Below are 20,638 nucleotides of genomic sequence, written 5' to 3'. Positions count from 1 at the left end.
TATTAGAAAGGGAATGCAAAAATACCTTGTAACATTGCACCCCAAAAAATCAAATACCTGGGTGTACACCTGACCAAGGAGGTAAAAGATTTATATGCCAAGAACTATAAAACATGAATCAAAGAAATTAAAGACAACGTAAAGAATTGGAAAGATATTCCATGCTCCTGGGTTGGAAAAATTGATATTGTAAAAATGACCCAAAATGATCTACAGATTCAATGCTACCCCTGTCAAATTGCTCATGAGATTTTTCACAGAACTAGAACAAACAATCCAAAAATTTATGTGGAACCACAAAAGACCCAGAATTGCCAAAGCAATTCTGAGGAACAAAACCAAAGCAGCAGGCATTTCTTTCCCAGACTTCAAGAAATATTACACAGCCACAGTCATCAAAACAGTGTGGTACTGGCACCAAAACAGACATACAGACCAGTGGAACAGAATATAGAACCCAGAAATAAACCCAGACACCTATCGTCAATTAATCTTTGACAAAGGAGGCAAGAACATAAAATGGGAAAAAGTCTTTTCAGCAAGTATTTCTAGGAAATCTGGACAGCTGCATTCAAATCCATGAAACTAGAACACACCCTCACACCATGCATGAAAATATGCTCAAAATGGCTGAAAGACTTAAATATAAGACAAGACACCATCAAACTCCTGGAAGAACATAGGCAAAACATTCTCTGACATCAACCTTACAAATGTTTTCTCAGGTTAGTCTCCCAAAGCAATGGAAATAAAAGCAAAAATAAGCCAATGGGACCTGATCACACTGATAAGTTTTAGCACAGCAAAGGAAACCAAAGAGAAAAAGACAATTTACAGAATGGGAGAAAATACATTCAAATGATGCAACTGACAAGGGCTTAATGTCTAAAATATATAAGCAACTTATACAACTCAACAGCAAAAAAGCCAACAACTCTCAATTGAAAAATGCATAAAAGGCCTTAAAAGACATTTCTCCAAGGAAGATATACAGATGGCCAACAAGCAATTGAAACAATGCTCAACATCACTGATTATTAGAAAAATGCAGATCAAAACTACCATGAGTATCTCACACCATGAGTATCTCACCTCACACCAGTCAGAATGGCCAACATTAATAAGTCCACAAATAAGTGCTAGAGAGGGTGTGGAGAAAAGGGAACCCTCCTGCACTGTAGGTGGGAATGTAAGCTGGTTCAACCACTATGGAGAACAGCATGGAGATAACCTTAGAAATCTATCCATAGAACTTCCATATGACCCCATAATCCCACTCTTGGTCATATATCCAGACAAAAATTTCCTTAAAAAAGGCACACACACCCGCATGTTCACTGCAGCACTATTCACAATAGCCAAGACATGGAAACAACCCAAATGTCTATTGACAGATGATTGGATTAGGAAGATGTGGTATATATACACAATGGAATACTACCCAGCCATAAAAAAGAACAAAATAACGCCATTTGCAGCAACATGGCTGGAATTAGAGAGACTCATATTGAGTGAAATAAGTCAGAAAGAGAAAGACAGACACCATATGATATCACTTATATCTGGAATCTAATATACAGCACAAAGGAAACTTTCCACAGAAAAGAAAATCATGGACTTGGAGAATAGACTTGTGGTTGCCGAGGGGGAGTGGGAGGGAATGGAGTGGATTGGGAGCTTGGGGTTAATAGATGCAGACTATTCACTTTGAAATGGATTAGCAATGAGATCCTGCTGCGTAGCAATGGGAACTATGTCTAGTCACTTACAATGGAGCATGAATAATGGGAGAAGAAAGAATGTATGCATGTATGTGTAACTGGGTCACCAGGCTGTAGAGCAGATAAAAAATTATATTGGGTAAATAACAATAAAAATTTTTTAAAAAATAAAACTTTATTTTCCAAGGGACAATGAAGGAAACAACAAAACGAGAAGGGAATCTATGGAATGGGAAAAAATATTTGTATACCATGTGTCTGAAAAGAGGTTAATATACAAGTATATAAGGAAGTCCAGTAACCGAACAGCAGAAAGAACAAATAATCTGATTTCAATATGTACAAAGAAACGGAAGAGACACTTTTGGGAAGAAAGACATTCCATGACCTATGAGCACATGAAAAGATGCTCAACATCCCTAATCATCACAAAATGCAAATCAAAGTCGCAATGACATATCACACGTGCCTTTTAGGGTAGTTGTTATCAAAGAAACAAGGTAATACCTGTTGGCGAGCATGTGGAGAAAAGGGAATTTTTGCACACTGTTGGCGGGAGTTAAAACGGGTGCAGCTACTATGGAAACAGTTTGGAGGTTCCTTAAAACTTAAAAAATAGAATCATCATTTGATTCAGCAATTACACGTTTGCATATGTCTAAGGGAATCGGAGTCGGGTTCAGAGAGCTACTACTGGTAAGAGGGTAACTCAATAGATTATGAAATCATTGAAACCATTCTGTTTTTGTTTTTGTTATACTCAGAGCCAAGAATACCAAAAGCCACAGAGAAATTCTCAGGAAATATTAGTGGAATCCTTGAGTTATATTATTCTTATTTTAATAGATAAATAATTCATGAAGATTTGGAATTTATTATAACAGTATCTACCTTTTTATTTAATGAAATGAAAAAAATCATTCCACTGGGACCAATAAAATATTATTAGAAAGAGAGGCATTTAAATTACTACATATATATATATATACTACACACACACACACACGCACACACATATATATATGGTCCAGAGGAAATAAGGCATTGCATTTTAGCTGCAGTTTTAAAAATGAGGCTTGAAGTTTTCTAGAAAGAAATCAAATTCACAAGGGTACGCATGAATAATACAAAACAGATAGCTAATATAATTTGTTTGGAATTCTACTGCAGTGTAAACATATTACTTGATTTCTCATGTATTAGCTCTGACAGATATAAAATTTATTTCAAACCCTTGAGATGGTTCAATTTTTCAGTCTTTTGTTTCTCCCCTAATCGTCAATAAAATATTACTTTAAAAAGTCATACTAGCAAAACATAGGGTAATAGATATCATAAACCATTTATCTGAAGGGACACTTTCCTGATAATTATCCTTATACCATCTGAAATGCATCTTGCTGTAATTGATCCAGGATTAATCAATCATAAGGCCCAGGCAAACTGATGTTCATTCCTTTTGGTCAAAGGGAACATGTGAGCCTGTGTCGAGCCACGGGAGGATTTTCTTTTCGTAAATCTCTGACTTAAAAATTTGAGCGTGCATATCTATTTTCACTTAGGCTTCCTGAATATTAATAAACCTCAGTGTCTAAGGTATGCACAACAGGGATTTTTAGCACATCTGATGGAATCAGAGAGAAATTCATCTTTTTTTTTTTCCCAGTTAAATCCCTTGCCTTCCAAATTTCTATCTTTTCCTTTGCAAAAATATTTTCTTTTCATAAAGTTGAAATTTCTGGCATAGTTCAAGGCACATCTTAATTCTCAGAGAAAGAAAAAGTTTGCATGTTTTCTTTCAAAATGCAGTTTGCAATAAAGCAGTGTTGCCAGTAAGTTTCATTATATATAATGTCTATGATAGTATTTGATATTGTGTGTTTATTGTGATGTGTATATGGATGCACAAGTATGTAATTCAAGTAGTATTAAATAAGATGGGGGGAAGAAGTAGCCTTGAAATATATTTTATATCTTTGAGTACATGAGTAATTTTAAAAGCAAGGGGAATTGTGTGAATTTAAAAGGCAACAATTTAGAACAATATGGCAATTTTCATTAGTTTTCCCCTCTAGCTTTTCATGCAAATCTCAAAAATAACTGTAAAGGTTATATAATTCCACATAATATAAAGACTGTACTCTCTTGTGCAGTCCATCTCCTGTGCTTACATCTTTTGTTTTACAAAGAAAAGCACATTTCTATTCATTCTGTTTAGTTTTGGTTTGTCTTTTTACAGCAGTACCTGTGGCACAAGGAAGTTTCCAGTCTCAGGGTCAAATTGGTGCTGCAGCTGAGGCCCACACCACAGCCAAGACAACACTGGAGCTGAGCCGCATTTGTGACTTCTGCTGAAGCTTGTGGCCATGCCAGATCCTTAACCTACTGAGCAAGGCCAGGGATGGAATCCATACCCTCGTATCAAGTGCTTAACCCACTGGGCTGCAATGGGAACTCCATTTATTCTACATATCTTTAGAATTAGATTAACAACCAAAGATTCAAGTAAAATTACCATAGCATCAGTGATAGGATAGAAATTCTCTTGTGGGTTTTTTTTTTTTTTTCATTTTTTTATCTAGAGCAATTGGACTTAGTAATAAGAAAAGTCACAGCTCATGAATACAGCACTCTCACATTAGTGGAATAAGTTGTACAAATTGACTCTGATGCAAAATTCAGCATAGATCTCTGGATACGATTTGCTTTCTTTTTCCTCCAGAGGTGTGATTTTAAGCAAAGATGAGGATGGGGTGGCTGATGGAATAAGAAATGGTGAGAATGATATTTTCTTAGGTATTCTGAGTGTCAGTGAGCAACCCCAGCCTACTCATTTCTTTTTGACTCTTTCATTGGTAAAGCAATGACATCTAGACAGACAGCGAATTCTCAGAGGTCCTATATCACAATCATCAGTGGCATCAATTTGGTTTTACTGCCTTACCTGAAGTATTATCTCATTTGGTGTTCATAGAACTGCAAGGTAGGTTTTATTCTTTCTGTCTTACTATATAAGGAAACAGACCCTATCAAGTTTAGCATCACATGCAAGAATCAATACGTAGCTGCTTTTGCCAGAACCTGAACCCAAATCTGATTGTCCCAATCTCTTCTTTCCACCCTGTTGCATTTGTTGTGGCAAATTTAGTGAGCGCACTAAGGATGGCAGGTAATTTAAAAACACTATCTTCATCTTTAAAACAGCTCTGAAGTTTTATTTTATTTTCATTTTTATTTTTTGTTCTTTTGCCTTTACTAGGGCTGCTTCCAGGGCATATGGAGGTTCCCAGGCCAGGGGTCTAATCAGAGCTGTAGCTGCCGGCCTACACCACAACCACAGCAACACGGGATCCGAGCCACACCTGTGACCTACACCACAGCTCACGGCAAGGCCAGATCGTTAACCCACTGAGCAAGGCCAGGGATGGAACCTGCAACCTCATGGTTCCTAGTCGGATTCGTTAACCACTGTGCCACGACCGGAACTCCTGAAGTTTAATTTTAGAATGTCTATTTTTCAGATGCAAACCTGTAGCTGAGATAAATGATTTATTCATGCAACTAACAGTGGTCATAATTTTTAGGTGTTTTGGGTTGCAGAGTCTATATTGTACTGTTTTTCTGGAGCAAGCGTTCATTGGAGAATTAGAATTTTATAAAATTGGAAGTTGCATAACCCTGTAAGCAAATCTGGAATTTTTAAAGTAAGCGTGGTTTGTGAGCAGAGCCAATCATACACTTGGGGATTTTATATTTCTAGGAACATATAAAATATTACCATAATAATTACTAATTAGATATTAATGAATTGAAACTTTATTGCTTCATGTGAGCCATAAAATTTTATTAAATCATTAAGTAGCCAATATTTAATACATAGCAAAATGTATTACTCTAAGCCTAACTTAGTAATATTCTTTTCAGTAAAGTAGATATTTAAAAATATTTATCCATGAATGCATTTGGGGGCCTATCAAGTTAATAAGATTGACTTTAAGCTACACAACTGATTGATTACTAGATTGTTTCTAAAAAGTAGCAAAGAGAGGAACATGAAAACAAGCCAAAAAAGAAAGAAAATGTAACTAAGGCTAAAATCCTTTTCCCCCCCTCGTCAGAGCTATTGTTCTCTACGAAGACTGCAGATTTAAGTTATTATGCCTTAAAAAATATTTTTTATCTAGATCTTCTGCCCATTTTTGGCTGGGGTTGTTTGTTTTTTTGGTATGGAGCTGCAGAAGGTGCTTATAAATTTTGGAGATTAATCCCTTGTCAGTGGATTCATTTGCAAAGATTTTCTCCCATTCTGTGGGTTGTCTTTCCGTTTCGTTTAGGGTTTCAGTTTGATTAGGTCCCATTCGTTTATTTTTGTTTTTACTGTCATGACTCTGAGAGATGGATCTGAGAAGATGTTGCTGTTGCTTATGTCGGAGAGTGTTTGGCCGATGTTTTCCTCTAAGAGTTTTATGGTGCCTGGTCTTCTGTCTAGGTCTTTCATCCATTTGGAGTTGATTTTTGTGGATGGTGTTAGGGAGTGTTCTCATTTCATTCTTTTCCATGTGGCCGTCCAGTTTTCCCAGCACCACTTATCCAACAAGCTGTCCTTTCTCCATTGTATGTTCTCGACGGAGGCAGGTCTTAATATTCATCCTCAAATATTGTAAGCCCTTCCAGAATCCACCAAAACCAAGTGTCTTTGTGCCATTCCTCACACTCTCATACACCTTCGGCCTCAGTGTATTCATAACAATGAAGTTTTCCATTAATTGTGTGATGATTGGATTAATGCCGGGATCTCTCACTAATAGAAGGTGTGGTGAAGTTGGGAAAGTATCAACTTTTTTTAATCTCCCAGGGCACCAAATAATGCCTGGAACATTGTTTATGTTAGGTGAGAGTTTAAATGAAAAAACTGTTTTCTAGTTTTGTAGTTTATATCTTCCTTTTAAAACTGTATAATAAATTTTTATAGAGGTCAATATGTTATTTTCCATTTAAATTGCATTTATAATATTTTAAATAATACTTATAATACAAAGCTCTTTATTTGTTCATAACTCATTTTAGATAATATTTATGCCATATTTTAAACTTCATTCTGGCTTTGTGTTTCCAAAAAAAGACATTTTAGTTCCATAGACTGTACTATTAGCCTGGAATTGACCGTCAATTCTATGATTTTAACTTGAAATCTTCATAATGCAGTAGGCTTTTGTTTTTCAGTCAGCTATGAAAAAATGTTTAGAAAAATTAAGTGGTGGGCAGTATACATATAAATACAAAGGGTGCACAACTTCAGTGTATTCTGTTTGCTTTAAACTGAATGAAAGTTTAAGTTGTATTTAGTAATGTTAGAATAATAATAATAGTATCATTAGATGTCAGCCTACCTTGAGTATTAAGGATTTTATAGTTCTTGGGCCGCCTAACCTATGACAGTGGCCTTTGGTTTCGTTATAATTATAGTGCTTTATTTTCAGTCATTGATGTGGCCCTGTGTTGGATTGTTGGATTTATACAGTAATTTGTATTTTTAAGAAATATGTTTTGGGTTTCTATTATGCAAGGTGATAGTGGTTCCATGATAAAAAAAAAAACAAACCTAGAACTTAGTCATCAAAATTATATTCTAGCAAGGATGTCAGATAGCAACTGATGAAGCACACAATTTGTTATTTGTTCACTGTTGCTGCAAAAGAGAACTGTAAGTTCCTGTGAGATCAAAAAATGGGGAAACTGCTGAGTCTTAGAGGTTAGGAAAGACCTCCTGGATGACGGGGCTTTGAAGATGAGGTTTTGGACTTCCTGTCATGGCACAGTGGAAACGAATATGACTAGGAACCATGAGGTTGTGGGTTCAATCCCTGGCCTCACTCGGTGGGTTAAGGATCTGGCATTGCTGTGAGCTGTGGTGTAGGTCACAGACGCAGCTTGGACCCTGTGTTGCTGTGGCTGTGGTGTAGGCCAAAGACTGTAGCTCCGATTGGACCCCTAGTCTGGGAACCTCCATATGCCTCAAGCTCAGCCTTAAAAAAAAAAAAAAAGAAAAAAAGATGAGGTTTTAAGGAAAGAGTAGAAAGTGATGTTGGGTGACTGAGAGCAGAGCCTTGTCCATGCAGAGGGACATTGCTATGTGAAGATTCATGTTGGAAATAATTGTGGTTGTTCTAACAACAAAAAGATGACTTGTAAGCTGTTGTTATAGAGATTGTAGGGAAGGAATTAAAGGATCTTGATGGAAGAGCCAAGGGAAGGTATTGTAGCTTTCAAGGAGAGGAGGGACCTGACGGCAGTTGGATTTTCAAATGAAGCTTGTGGATGGACTATTCTTTGAGGAAATTTGTGGGAAGACTGATGATCAGGCTACTTTGTTAGTTCGAGCAAAAGGTGGCACTAACCAGGACCAGGGTACAGGTAGCAATGTGTTGACTCAAAGATGCTGGATAATATGTGTCTCTGGGTGTTTTTACTTGGGTTTATTCTATTTGGTATTCATTGTGTCTCCTGGATTTGAGTGAGTGATTCCTTTCCCATATTCAGGAAGTTCTTGGCTATTATTTTTTTCAAATATTTTCTCTGGCCCTTATTGTATCAATGTTACTCAATGTTCTGTTACATCCTAAATTGTATCAGAGGACAAGGATAGGCTTTAACTTCTCATGTAACTAAATTACACATTTTCTAGACTATTGTCATGTGCATAAGGTCAAAACAAATGAGAATTGATTTGTTTCTGTTATGATATGGTCCCGCTTTGATACTGAGTTAAGAATCCCCAAACTTTTTTCACTTGAGAACAAGAATGGTGTTCAAACAAAAAGAAGAAAATCAAGCCAGATGGCATCATCACTAATCCTTTTCAACTTTGTGGGAATATGGTTCTTGTTTGCTAAGAATGTATGGAGAAAAGCAGCCCCCTGGATTTTCTGATATATTGAAATTTTTGAAATCCAACCAGCTGGATTAAGACTGTTGAAAGCCTTTTGTGTCAGGGGAGTTTGTGTGTTGTAGCATGGAGACTACTCGTCAAATGTCTCAACTGCAGTGAAAGGGAACACGAGCCTGACAAAAATGGTACTTGTTGATAATTAGAATGCCCTTGGGACTCTACGTCCTACACAACATGTCCCACAATTTCCTCCCGGAGTAATTTGTTTCTAACATCAACACTTTTAGGAAATGCAGTTTTTCAAGGTAATTTTTCCTAAAGTTCTAATTAACCATATAATTAATAAAAGTATTAAAAATATATTTTAGTGCTTTTAATTTACAGATATCCAAATACTTCCTTATAGAATGTGTTTTCCTTTTTTGTTTAATAGGAATAACTTTTACATGGTCATGTTTTAATTGTTGATAACTTTGCAGGAGACATATTTATTGTTTATAATTCTGAATTCCAATATTTACAGTGTATTGGAAGAATGCGAATGCTAAAGCTTATAAGCATATTGATTATAATCCCTCTTATGAAAGGAACTTGAAATAGGCTAAAAGGAAAATCTAGTGGCCTAAGATCTGGTAGGTGGAATTGCTCCAACAGTTTAATCTATTTTATTATAAGATGGAACTGAAATGAATTTATTTTCTCTAATCCCATAAATGTACCCAACTCTCCTCCTGTTTATTCTTGCATGCTGTACCAACTCGATTACATTTTATTTTGCAATTGTTTTAGTCTGTTTGGGCTGCTATGATCATGCAGCTAAGAGTTCAAGACGAAGGTGCCACCTGAGTATGTGTCTAGCAAGGACCAGCTTCCTCGTCCACAGATAGCCATCTTCTCACTGTCAGAAAAGTAAGGAATCTCTCTGGGGTCTCCTTTACCAGGTCTTTAATACCTTGCATGAGGACTCCACTGTCATGATCCACTTAACTTCTAAAGATCTCACTTCTAAATGCCATCACATTGGGGGACTAGGTTTCAACATCAACTATGAATTGGAGGTGACACAAATATTTAGTCTATAACAGCCATGATGTGAAAATTTTTTAGAAGCGTTAGACAAGGGGTTGATGTATTTAGAGCCATTTTCACCTCAATCTTAACTCTCAGTGGCTGGCAAATTATGAGAAGGCATCTTGGCAATTAATACAAGAAAGAGTTTCAGTGTTTTTAGAAATACTAACAAAGCAGAAGAGACCTTTGAGAAGTCTAAGCTGACTATGTATGCTTTATCCTATGAGTAGGGTGATATACAATCTATTTTTTTTTTTTTTTACCATGTATCCATTCACTTGCTTTTTTTTTTTTTAACCATTCATTTACCATGTCTCTGTAAAGTAGCATCAAATCTATGACATGTTTAGGAGTAAGTCTGGAAAAAAGATGGGATAAGAATCTGACTGCAAATCAACTATGATAGAAAAAATAAAAATCTTAATAATAAAGAAAGATGGTGGCTACCAAACTGCAGAATGCAGATCTAGAAGTTTGACCTTCCTCGAAAATCCCCCTTGCTTGCATCAGCCTAGGGTGTTTCATCTTTTAGGCAAACGGGATTCCACAGGGTCACTTTCCTCTGCCTCCAGAAATGCCTTCTCACACTGCTGAACTTCCTAAAATAGTGCCTCTAGGATGTCCTTGCAATTGCCTTCTGTTTACAGATTCTTCTTACACATCAGAGAATATTACAGTTGTAAAACATCTTCATAACATTGTGAGACCCTCATTTTATAGATGAAATAATTGAGGTGCAGGAAAACTGACTCGTGTGTGTGTGTGTCTTTTGTCTTTTCAGGGCTGCATCCGTGGCACATGGAAGTTCCCAGGCTAGGGGTCTAATCAGAGCTGCGGCTGCCAGCCTATGCCACAGCCACAGCCATGGAATATCCGAGCCATGGAATATCCATCTGTGACCTCCACTGCAGCTCACGGTGATGCCAGATTCTTAACCCAATGAGTGAGGCCAGGGATTGAAACCGCAACCTCCTGGTTACAAGTCTGGTTCCTTAACCGCTGAGCCACAATGGGAACTCCTCCAAAACTGACTGACTGGCTTTATGTTACTCTTAAAAATCAGTGGCCCGTTCATTACTGGAATTCAAGTGCCTGGGTTCTTTGTTCAAGTTTTGTTTTTGATTGTGTTTTTTTCTTTGTTTGTTTGTTCTTACTAAACCAGTTTCCATTACACCTCTTCTTGCTCTCCTTGAAAACCTCTGCACATCTTACCTACCCAACCTTATTGATCCTTGCTCTCAAGCGGTCACGTGTGTGTGGTAAACATATGGCCAATGGTGGTTCTCACGTGATGGTCCTAATCCTGTTTCGTGGACCCCCATTGCCTTTCTGTGTTGCGTCCCTTCTTTGAATCCCATTGTCTTTTTCCCCGTCTGCCCCGTGTCTTGTTGTAGACCAGTGCCAGATTTCACCAGCTCCCGCAGTTATTTGCTCTCATGTTAGGTGATGCCGGGAATGCAGTCAGGTGCTTGGCTGCCCAGCTGTCCCTGATTGTCAACCTCCTTTGGGGTTGGGTGTGATTAAATGACGAAGTCCTCGTCCGTGAAATTGGTAGAAATGTGTCACTCCCGTAGCAAGGCTTTGCTACGGTAAATAGAGGGCTCACAGACCCTTTCCCTGCTCTGTCTAGAATCTGCATCTATGAGCCCAGCCCCTGGCCCTGACCGTGATGAGGATGCTCTCGGGAATGACCGGGGAATCTGTAAAGTACTCGTGTTCCTAAAAGGACCCACGAAACGGCAGTCTACCTGCTTAAAATTCTCTGAGGTAATGCATTTCTTCCTTTTTTTCCCAGAAGGCATTGCATTATGGGCCATTTGCCTCACACTGCCTTACTTGCGTTTAATTAATGCAAGACCTGGAGTCTTTCATGCGGACTTGGCTGTTCTCTGCCTGGACCAATCCAGAAACCTAGCAGGAGTTCCCGATGTGGCGCAGTGGTTAATGAATCCGACTAGGAACCATGAGGTTGCAGGTTCCATCCCTGGCCTTGCTCAGTGGGTTAACGATCCGGCGTCGCCATGAGCTGTGGTGTAGATTGCAGACGAGGCTCGGATCCCACATTGCTGTGGCTCTGGTGTAGGCCGATGGCTACGGCTCCAGTTAGACCCCTGGCTTGGGAACCTCCATATGCCACGGGAGTGGCCCAAGAAATGGCAAAAAGACAAAAAAAAAAAAAAAAAAAAAAAAAAAAAGAAAGAAAAAAGAAACCAGCAGTGTACTAGTAGCCCCATCTCCTTTAGTGAATGAAACCAGAAATTAGATTTGCCGCCTTAAACTTGAGGAGGATTTGACATATGTTTGACAAACACATGCCAAAAATCTCAGGGCCTTACTAAGAGTCCACCCAGTAGAATTGTAGTGGGCTGAAGAGATATGCACTGGAATTCCTTCAATTCCTCCTTCTAGCTGTGTGCTATTAGACCAATTACTTAAACCTCCTTAGAGTACTGTCCTGTAAAACAAAATAATGCTTGCATAGGTGGGTTGTGGGGATTTAATGGTATTTTTTTTAGAAGGATGTTCAGTTGATTTTTCCATTATCTTTGAGTTTTAACTGATGCCCCCATGTTGATGACAATAGGTATGAAAGACCCACACATTCAAAGAGAGACATTGGGGGAGTTTCCTGTCATGGCTCACTGGGTTAAGAACCCTACTAGTATCTGTGAGGATGTGGGTTCGATCACCGGCTTTACTTAGTGGGCTAAGGATCCGGCATTGCTGTGAGCTGTGGTATGGGTCACAGACGTGGCTCAGATCCAGTGTCGCTATGGCTGCACTGTAGGCCAGCACCTATGGCTCTGATTCACTCCCTAGCCTGGGAACTTCCATTTGCCACAGGTGCAGCCCTAAAAAAAAAAAAAAAAAAAGAAGGAAAGAAAGAAGAAGACAGACCTACAGACAGATGTTGGACCCATCCTGAGGCAGGAAATAGATTGGCTCCAGGACAAACATTTACAACCAGTCACCTATCTAGTCTGCAAGGTAGAAATAACAACAGGCACGAGGCCAATATTTGGTGCTTGTCTTCTGCGAACTCGGTGAACAGTGGTGATGACAGGATCAGAAGAGGGGCTGAGCCCAGCCAGGGAAGAACAAGAAGGTCACGCCCTCCCTGTCCTCAGGGGCAGGGGGACCCTCTGGGTCAGAAAGGGAGGAGGTGCCAGGCCAGAAGAGGTCTAGACAACCTTCCCTCCATGTTCTAGCTTGGAATCCACCTTCGTCAAAAGAAGTGCACGCAGATCAGGTGTGAGCCCTGGATCTGGTAAGTTGTGAAAGATGAGATAAAACAAGTTAATTGGCCGAAGGAAGACAAACGGAAGAACTCTGCTGTATAAGTGATTTAAATCACCTCTCTGGTGGGCTTCTCATTCAGAGGGACGCCTGCACCCACACTTCTCCTTTGGGGGTGCATTGCTGCTTTGCTTCTGCCTTGGCTAAATAGACGAATCCTCTGTATTTCTGGGCTCTTCCACATGTTGTACTGTGTTTCTAACAATGAAATTTATACCTTATTTTACAGTCTTTGCCTCCTTTAAACATTCTTGCTTTCACCGGGGGTGGGGGGGTGGTGGCAAGAATAAGGGCAATTATACTTCTAGCCTCTAGCTGATGAAGTGGCTCAGATTCCTGGTTTTCGTCCAGGCTGGCCAGGTTCAATTCCTGAGCAGAGGACTAGGACCACTGCTGCCTCTCTGAAATCAGTCCTGGCAGGACTCTCTCTAAAAAGTGCCCAAAAGTATCTTCTGGACTCCCCAACCCATTCCTTCCTTCCAGCCTCTGGAGAGGAGAAAAGTGGAGGCCATGAAAGAGCTTGACCCATGTCTGGATTTCTCTGCCGACAGCTGTAACGTGGTCAGGAATACTGTGCATTTTTCTTTCCTGGCCGAAGGAGAGGGGAAAGGATGCTAATTCCCCCATGCCAAACCCAAGACTGGGAGAGGCTCAGTGTTGTCATGGACCACCTAAGAACCAGAGCTCTAAGAAGTATGGATGAGTTACACCCTAGAGCTTGAAGGTGGAAGTCTGGTACCCAGTTTGCATAACACTGTTGAGATTAAGAAGATGACTGCGGTTCCCTGACATCCTAGGTGGACGTTCGAGCTGGCGTGGAAGCAAGTTGCTTTTCTGTCGACATCAGTGCATGGTCAGGGTCTTCACTTTGATACTTTTTGTAGAGAAACCTTTGCTCCCCCTCCTTTTTTTTGTTTTGCCACGCCTGGAGCATATAGAAGTTCCAGGGTCAGGGATGGAATCCAAGTCACAGCTGCAACCAGGGCCACAGCCAGGGCAACACTGGATACTTAAAACACCATGCCAGGCTGGGGATCAAACTTGAGCCTCTGCAGTGACCTGAGCTACTGCAGTTGGATCCTCAACCCACTGCGCTTCAGTGGGAACTCCTTTTGTTCCTTTTTATAACAGTGGAATATAACACAAAAGAGTTACTTTCAAGTTTCTGCACAATTGAAATCTGGATAATTTTTAACTTCTAAATTAAGATTACTGAGTAAAATGACTGATATTTGATTTTAAAACAAAACAAAACTTTACCAAACCTTATTTGAAATAATGTTGATTCCTAAATATAAGAAGGAAATTCACAGTGTTCCCCAGTGCCTAAGTAGGTCAAGGATCTGTCATTGTCACTGCCGTGGCCCACGTTCTATTCCTGGCCTGGGAACTTCCACGTGCCATGGGTGCTGCCAAAAAGGGGGGGGGGGAGAATTCCCAGTGATCATATCATGCTAAGACACTTTGTACTAAAAATGGACTTTGTAGGAATTCCCATTGTGGCACAGAGGAAACAAATCCAGCTAGTACCCATGAGGACATGGGTTCCACCCCTGGCCTTGCTCAGTGGGTTAAGGCTCTGGTGTTTCCATGAGCTGCCGTGTAGGTCAGATCCCACATTGCTGTGGCTGTGACCTAGGCTGGCAGCTATAGCACTGATTCAACCTCTAGCCTGGAAACTTCCATATGCTGTGGGTGCGGCCATACAAAGAAAATGAATTAAAAAAATAAGAGCAGACTTTGTAAATTTCAGTATGTGTTTTATCTTTTAAAAAAATAACCCATTGTTCTTTTTTTCTGTTTTTATGCTTTTCAAAGATGGCAAAAATAAGCCAGATTTTAGAAGATAATGTTAGTTGCAAAATAAAAAAAAATACTTGAAGTTAGAGATCATTTTGTGATACATCTCTGTCATTTACCATAGAATCATGTAGGAAAATTCAATGAAAGGTGGTGATTCAGTGATTTATACTCTTTCATTAGCCTTCAACCTCACATTGATGTTACTGTCTTGCCAAGAAGATTCACATAAGACACGCACATGGTTTTAAGTCTCACATTTTAGTTCTGAGCAAAGTGATGGAACATTGTGAATCCGATCTTGTCACTGGCATAATGGTAAATGTTAGACAGAAAATGAAATTTTTAATCTGATTGGTTTTAGAGATGATCATGATGGGCACTATAAAATACTGCTTTCATTTATAAAACTGAATCTCAGACTATGTGAAAACACTTTTCGCGCCAACCGCACAAAGACTGCAGAGGAGAAAACGCCCGATGAAGTTCATGTTGCTTATCCACACATTTTTTTTTTTTTACAAAATTTCATTTATTTTAAAGTGAAGAGGAGAACTGACATTTGAAGGGTTCCCAATAGTTTTCATAAATGCTTTTTTTCAAGACATAATCTTATAAGCAAGGCTTTTATTATCTCCATTTTCTAGACAAGGAAATCTAAGTCTCAGGTTAAATTATTTGCCCAAATCAAACTGGTAATGAGTGATTTTGTTAAGATTAAACAATTTTTTTTCAAGCCCCAAACAGTGTGTATAGTTTTTCCATCATTCTTATGCTTTCCTGAAATTAAGCAGTATAAATGAGAATGACAGAAGCAGAAACAATTGAAGACATTTAAATGCATAGAGGGATATACCAGATTTATGCGTCCAGCCTTATTTTAATATAAATTCTCCCCAAATTTAACTATATATGTGCCACAAACCCAATCAAATCCTCAGGAGGATTTTTAGTAAATATTTACAAATTGATTCTAAAAATTCACACGGAAATGAACATAAAATAACAAAAACAGCTGGTACAAGAAGAGCGTTAATTTCAAAAGACAGCCTAGAACTTTAGTCATCAAGAGAGCCAAGAGAGAAAAAAGACATCAATTTACTGTATGTTTAAATTTTTATTTGTTATTTTTTTTTAGCAGCATGGTATATTTAGGCATAGCATGTGTGACATTTTATACTGTTACATTCAAATCTTGGCCTGGTTGTTTAAGACCTGTATCGCATGTTTCTTCATATGAATAAGGAATCTATACTAATAGCTTCTCTGCAGAGTAGTTGCTTGCAAATGAGCAGTTGAGCCTGTAATGTGTATCAGAGGTAATCTGGCACTTATTACATGTACAACAAATGTTAACTTTCTCAATTCCTTCTGAATGCTAAAAGAGGGCCTGTGCGTGTTTCATATTTACATCTTTGGAAACTAAGATTTTTTTTTGGCAGAAGTTCAATCAATGTCACTTGAATTAAACTGAATCAAAATAATCAGGGTTTGAAATAATTGCAGGAAAAATAATCTGAAAAAGTGTAAGAAGAACACACAGAATAAGGAAGAACACTAGCAAGAAGTAATAGGTATTTTAGAACAAAGACCATTTACAAAAGCAACTTCTAGACTTTTAGGGGGGTTAATCAGAAGACTAGAAACTAGATTTTCATTGAAAACAGGCTTTTCATTGAAATGTGATATTTATTTAATTTTTAGAAGTATAAATCTTTAATATCAGGAAAGAATAAAAATCAAAAATAGAGTTGCTGGAGCCAAAGGACTGAAAGTTTTTGTTGTAAATTCAAGTAATAAACTAGCATTAAAATTAAATGATGAGGCTAAAATTTCAACATTTCAGGATTGAATAGTCATTCACTGGTATCCTTTAAGATTTCTGTGTATGTGTGTGTGCATGTGTGTGTGTGAAATATAAAACAATATGCAGGAGATAATAAGAATTTTCACTTTCTTATGTATTTTTGCTAAAGATGGTGAATCAATTTAACATCAGGTTTAAAGCCAACTTCTGACTTTCTGTCTACAGGATGCTAGCAATTTGTTTTGTAATATAGAGAATATAATAAAAACTGTCTTTAGGGGAAGGAATTCTAACAGAATAACTAGGACAGAGCCTGCTGTCTAAATGACATTCACAATTTTTCTGAAATTGAACTGTTCATTTGCAGTCTTAGATGTGCTGTTTTGACTCACAGAATAGAAAAAACTCTGTGACAATCCCCAGCTCTATAATATATTTGAATTGAATAGAGGTACCGATTGGAGAAAAATACATTCCCTATATTTTGCCTTTGTTATAGTAACACTCAACTGCATAGAAAAAAAAAAAAAAAGAAGCTGATCAATTTGGTTAACAAAGATTTTATACACATTTTTTGGCTTGAACAAAGTTGAAAATTTGTAGGTCCACAGACAAGAAATAATGTGGAAGCAATGCCACTTTTTTAAAGTAAATATGTGAAATTAATAATGCATTTTGGTATGAGGAGAGGGTCTCTATCCCCCAAATCCTGTTTAATAATAATTTTTATTTTAAAGAATAAAATGTATAAAATTACCTCAATGTGAACAGTGTTTGGGACCTAAGGGAAATTTGTCTTTGCTAGTGGCACCATGACGTTGATGTAACTTTCACGAGATTATGACCGTAGGTGCCAGTTTCTGTTAGAACTGCCATACGCATATACTTGCAGTGGCTAGATGTGCATATGGTTCAGATATCCATATCCTTGTGGAGAAAAAGACTACTTATTCATTCACAGATTATCTTGGCGCTTCTGACTTTTTAGCGCACTCAAGGGCAAGGTTAAGAGGCGGAGTAACTGAGGGCGGAGATCGGGGGAGACACGTCATCACGTCAGCTAGAGCGCAGCTCACTTGGACTTCACAGCCGGGTGGCTCTAGATGGTTTCTCCGCGTAAGACCTTCTCGGTACCTGCAACTGGTAATTTACCTGGTATCGACGGTACTCCTTTAACACATGCTTCCTCTTCTCTGATTTCTCCCTTGTAACGTCCTTAGGATCTGAAGCCATATTTGGAGTGAAGTTAGTCTGGTGGCTCATACTTTTAGGAAATACATGTGAACAAGAACTCATTACTGAACCTGTGGCAGAGAAGAGGACATGGAAGTAGGACTATAAAGTAGGATCGCAGTCTCTTTCCCGATCAGAAGGGGAAAAAAATGAAAGACTTCTTTTCTGATAAATACAATTGTAAGAAATGTATATTTTTTTCTCATAAATCTCTCTCATGATTTACATATGGTATCTTTATAGCATTACTTAGAATATACACATGGCCATACTCCAAATTAAGTAACTGTTTATGGGAATAAAATTGAAAATCATAGGCTAAACAAGACTTCTAATACATTGAAAATAATAAATATGATTTCAACTGCTAGTGTCACAAAATTGTTATTGCCTCTTTTCCATAAGAAATAAAGATGTGTGATTTGTTATATGGAATGAGCTACAGATACAGAGAAGTTTGCTACCATGCACATTTAAATTCAGTCATGTGCAATGAGTAGATACCATACATGCATATGTATACACGTTTATGTGTGTATATACACATGTATATGTACATATGTAAAAGCATGTATAAGGTCATGTATGTTTATATACATGTGTGTATGTTGATCCATATATCTACCTACACATAAACAAACACCTGTTACACAGAACTTTCATGTTTCTCAATCACAATCTCTGGTGGCCATACTGACCTACCTGTTAAATTTCCATTGCATGTAGAATTATTGTGCAATAATTATTATTGCATATAATAATTATTAGTGCATTTAGAATATTATCCACTATCTTTCTCATGTGTATGAGATACAATTTTCTCTAAAGGTTTTGACGGAAGGATGTGAGGATGCAAAAGAAATGTAGTGGGGCCACCGCAGCTGACTCTGGTTTGGGGGAGGTTTGGGAAGACATCCTTTCCATGAGGCAACGTGAAGATGTGATGATGTCGCAGCAGCGGAGAACTCAAACCCTTGAGGAAAATTTACTTGTACAATGAGAATGATTAATAACTGCTATCATTCTCAGTTTTAGAATTGATATAAAGCAGATTGAAATATGTCAGCTCTATCCAAAAATGATTTATTAAGAGAATATATAATCTCTATCCCCAAATTGCCTTTCACTGTTGCTTGTAATTCCAATGGTAGAGATTGGGTTCCCACTAGCGAGTTACAAGAAGAAAAACAACAACAAAGTCCTCAAACCAGGCATTGTATTTGTTTCCTAGGCTCCAAGAATAAAGCTCAGTTCCTTGCTCCAAAAGAGCCAGTGTCTAATGAGGGAGATGCAAAAACAATCCAATATGATAGAATTTTGCAAAGAATGCTACATTGTCACAGCCTAGGGACATTTTCTGGAGGTCATAGGAAAAATATCACAGAGGAGGTGCTACTTAGAATATATTGCTAACCATGAAAAAAATAACATGCATCTCATTTTCAGAAAAACAATTCGTTCCGAAAGGTTAGAACCTATAGCAAAGATATAGACATCATGGGAGAAGAATTTGGGAAAGCAGGTGCTATGTGCCGTCTAGAACATGAAGGATTGACACATAGAGAAAAGTAAGAGGAGTTGGGACTGTCATCCTGCAGATTATGGGAACCATACAGAATTTTAAATAAACCTATTAGCGCATTGGAATAGTAATTTGAAAATTCACTTACGATGCATTGTGAAAAATGGATAACTCTCAATAGGAAAATCGTTATTACATGAAGAAAATGGTAAAGTACCAACCTGATTCAGTAATGGTAGAGGTAGCCAAAAGGGGAGCATACATTCTATTTTAAGTTAAAAAATTTATACATGAGCAAGAAAGAAGAGCTACCTTGGATCCCTCCCAGGCTTCTAGCCTAAGGAATAGGTAAGTGTCCGTGCCTTTTATGGGCAGAGACCAGAGGTCTAGTTTATTACGGGGGGAATATAAGCTTGTTTTTATTCCTGATGCGTGCTGGGCAGGCAAGTATAAATGGAAGTTAAGTATGTGAGACAAAGAAAACAGAGGCCCACACAGAGAATATCGATTGCTTTGAAACAAATTAGCATATTGCAAGTGGAAACTGAGTGTCAGGTGCGGAATAAATTTCCCAAAGAAAGGGGTGAGGATGAAATAAGATGAATAAGGATCAAATTCTGGGTTTCAGTAGCCTTTACGTACAGGAAGAGTGAAAGAACAAAAGAGCACGAATTTAGAAAAATCCCCAAAGGGGATGCCGTTTCTTGGCTGTCACTGAGATTGATCCATTCAGTATGTGTTCGTGGGATGTTAAGCATGCGCAAACATTCCAGCATGCACTGCAGACAGCAGTACACCAAGGGTCGTTTTGGCTGCACCCATGGCATGTGGAAGGAAGAGGGGAAGGCTGCACCAAGGAGAGGAGGAAAGGTCCCAAGAGCAGGGGAGGAACCAGAGGTAAATCAAACGTACCTGGGAAATACCTCCTTCCTCCTCCTCCTCCTCCTCTTTTGTCTCAACTTGGGTTTACATGTTTGCTTAACACAGAATTTTGACAAGAGTGTTCTCAAGAAAGGTACTGATTTGAGTCCAACGTGAGTGACTCAAGTAAGCAGTCAGTTTGCCCACTTAAACTCATTTATTTTTTTAACAAATATGTATTAAATTCTACTATGTAGTTGGCACTATTTTGTGTACTGCTTATATATAGATAGGCCAGGCCAAGCTTGCATTCCCATACTTAGCAACGGGTAATCTTTTATTTATGTTTATAGCTTATTTAAATTTTTATGTCAAATCAGAAAATGCTAGTTTTAATATAACTTAGAGCGTGCCACACTCTGTTGTGCATTTTGATA

At 38.3% G+C, this 20,638-nt stretch overlaps 1 long non-coding RNA gene across 2 annotated transcripts in view; it reads left to right on the top strand.

Moving 5' to 3' along the window:
- LOC102164558 overlaps window positions 1–18,262 on the top strand; it is a 34,261-nt gene extending 15,999 nt beyond the window's left edge. The window contains exons 5-7 of one of the 2 annotated variants that reach the window (XR_002341188.1): window positions 11,312–11,448; window positions 17,547–17,701; window positions 17,806–18,262. This is a non-coding gene — a long non-coding RNA (uncharacterized LOC102164558). The remainder of the gene's footprint in view (window positions 1–11,311; window positions 11,449–17,546; window positions 17,702–17,805) is intronic. The other variant, XR_305829.3, reaches the window with a different exon arrangement.
- The last annotated feature ends 2,376 nt before the right edge of the window (window positions 18,263–20,638 follow it).

The sequence above is a fragment of the Sus scrofa genome, unplaced genomic scaffold (assembly GCF_000003025.6).
Source record: "Sus scrofa isolate TJ Tabasco breed Duroc unplaced genomic scaffold, Sscrofa11.1 Contig2471, whole genome shotgun sequence".
Taxonomy (NCBI): Eukaryota; Metazoa; Chordata; class Mammalia; order Artiodactyla; family Suidae; genus Sus; species Sus scrofa.
This window is presented reverse-complemented; position numbering and strand designations above follow the sequence as displayed.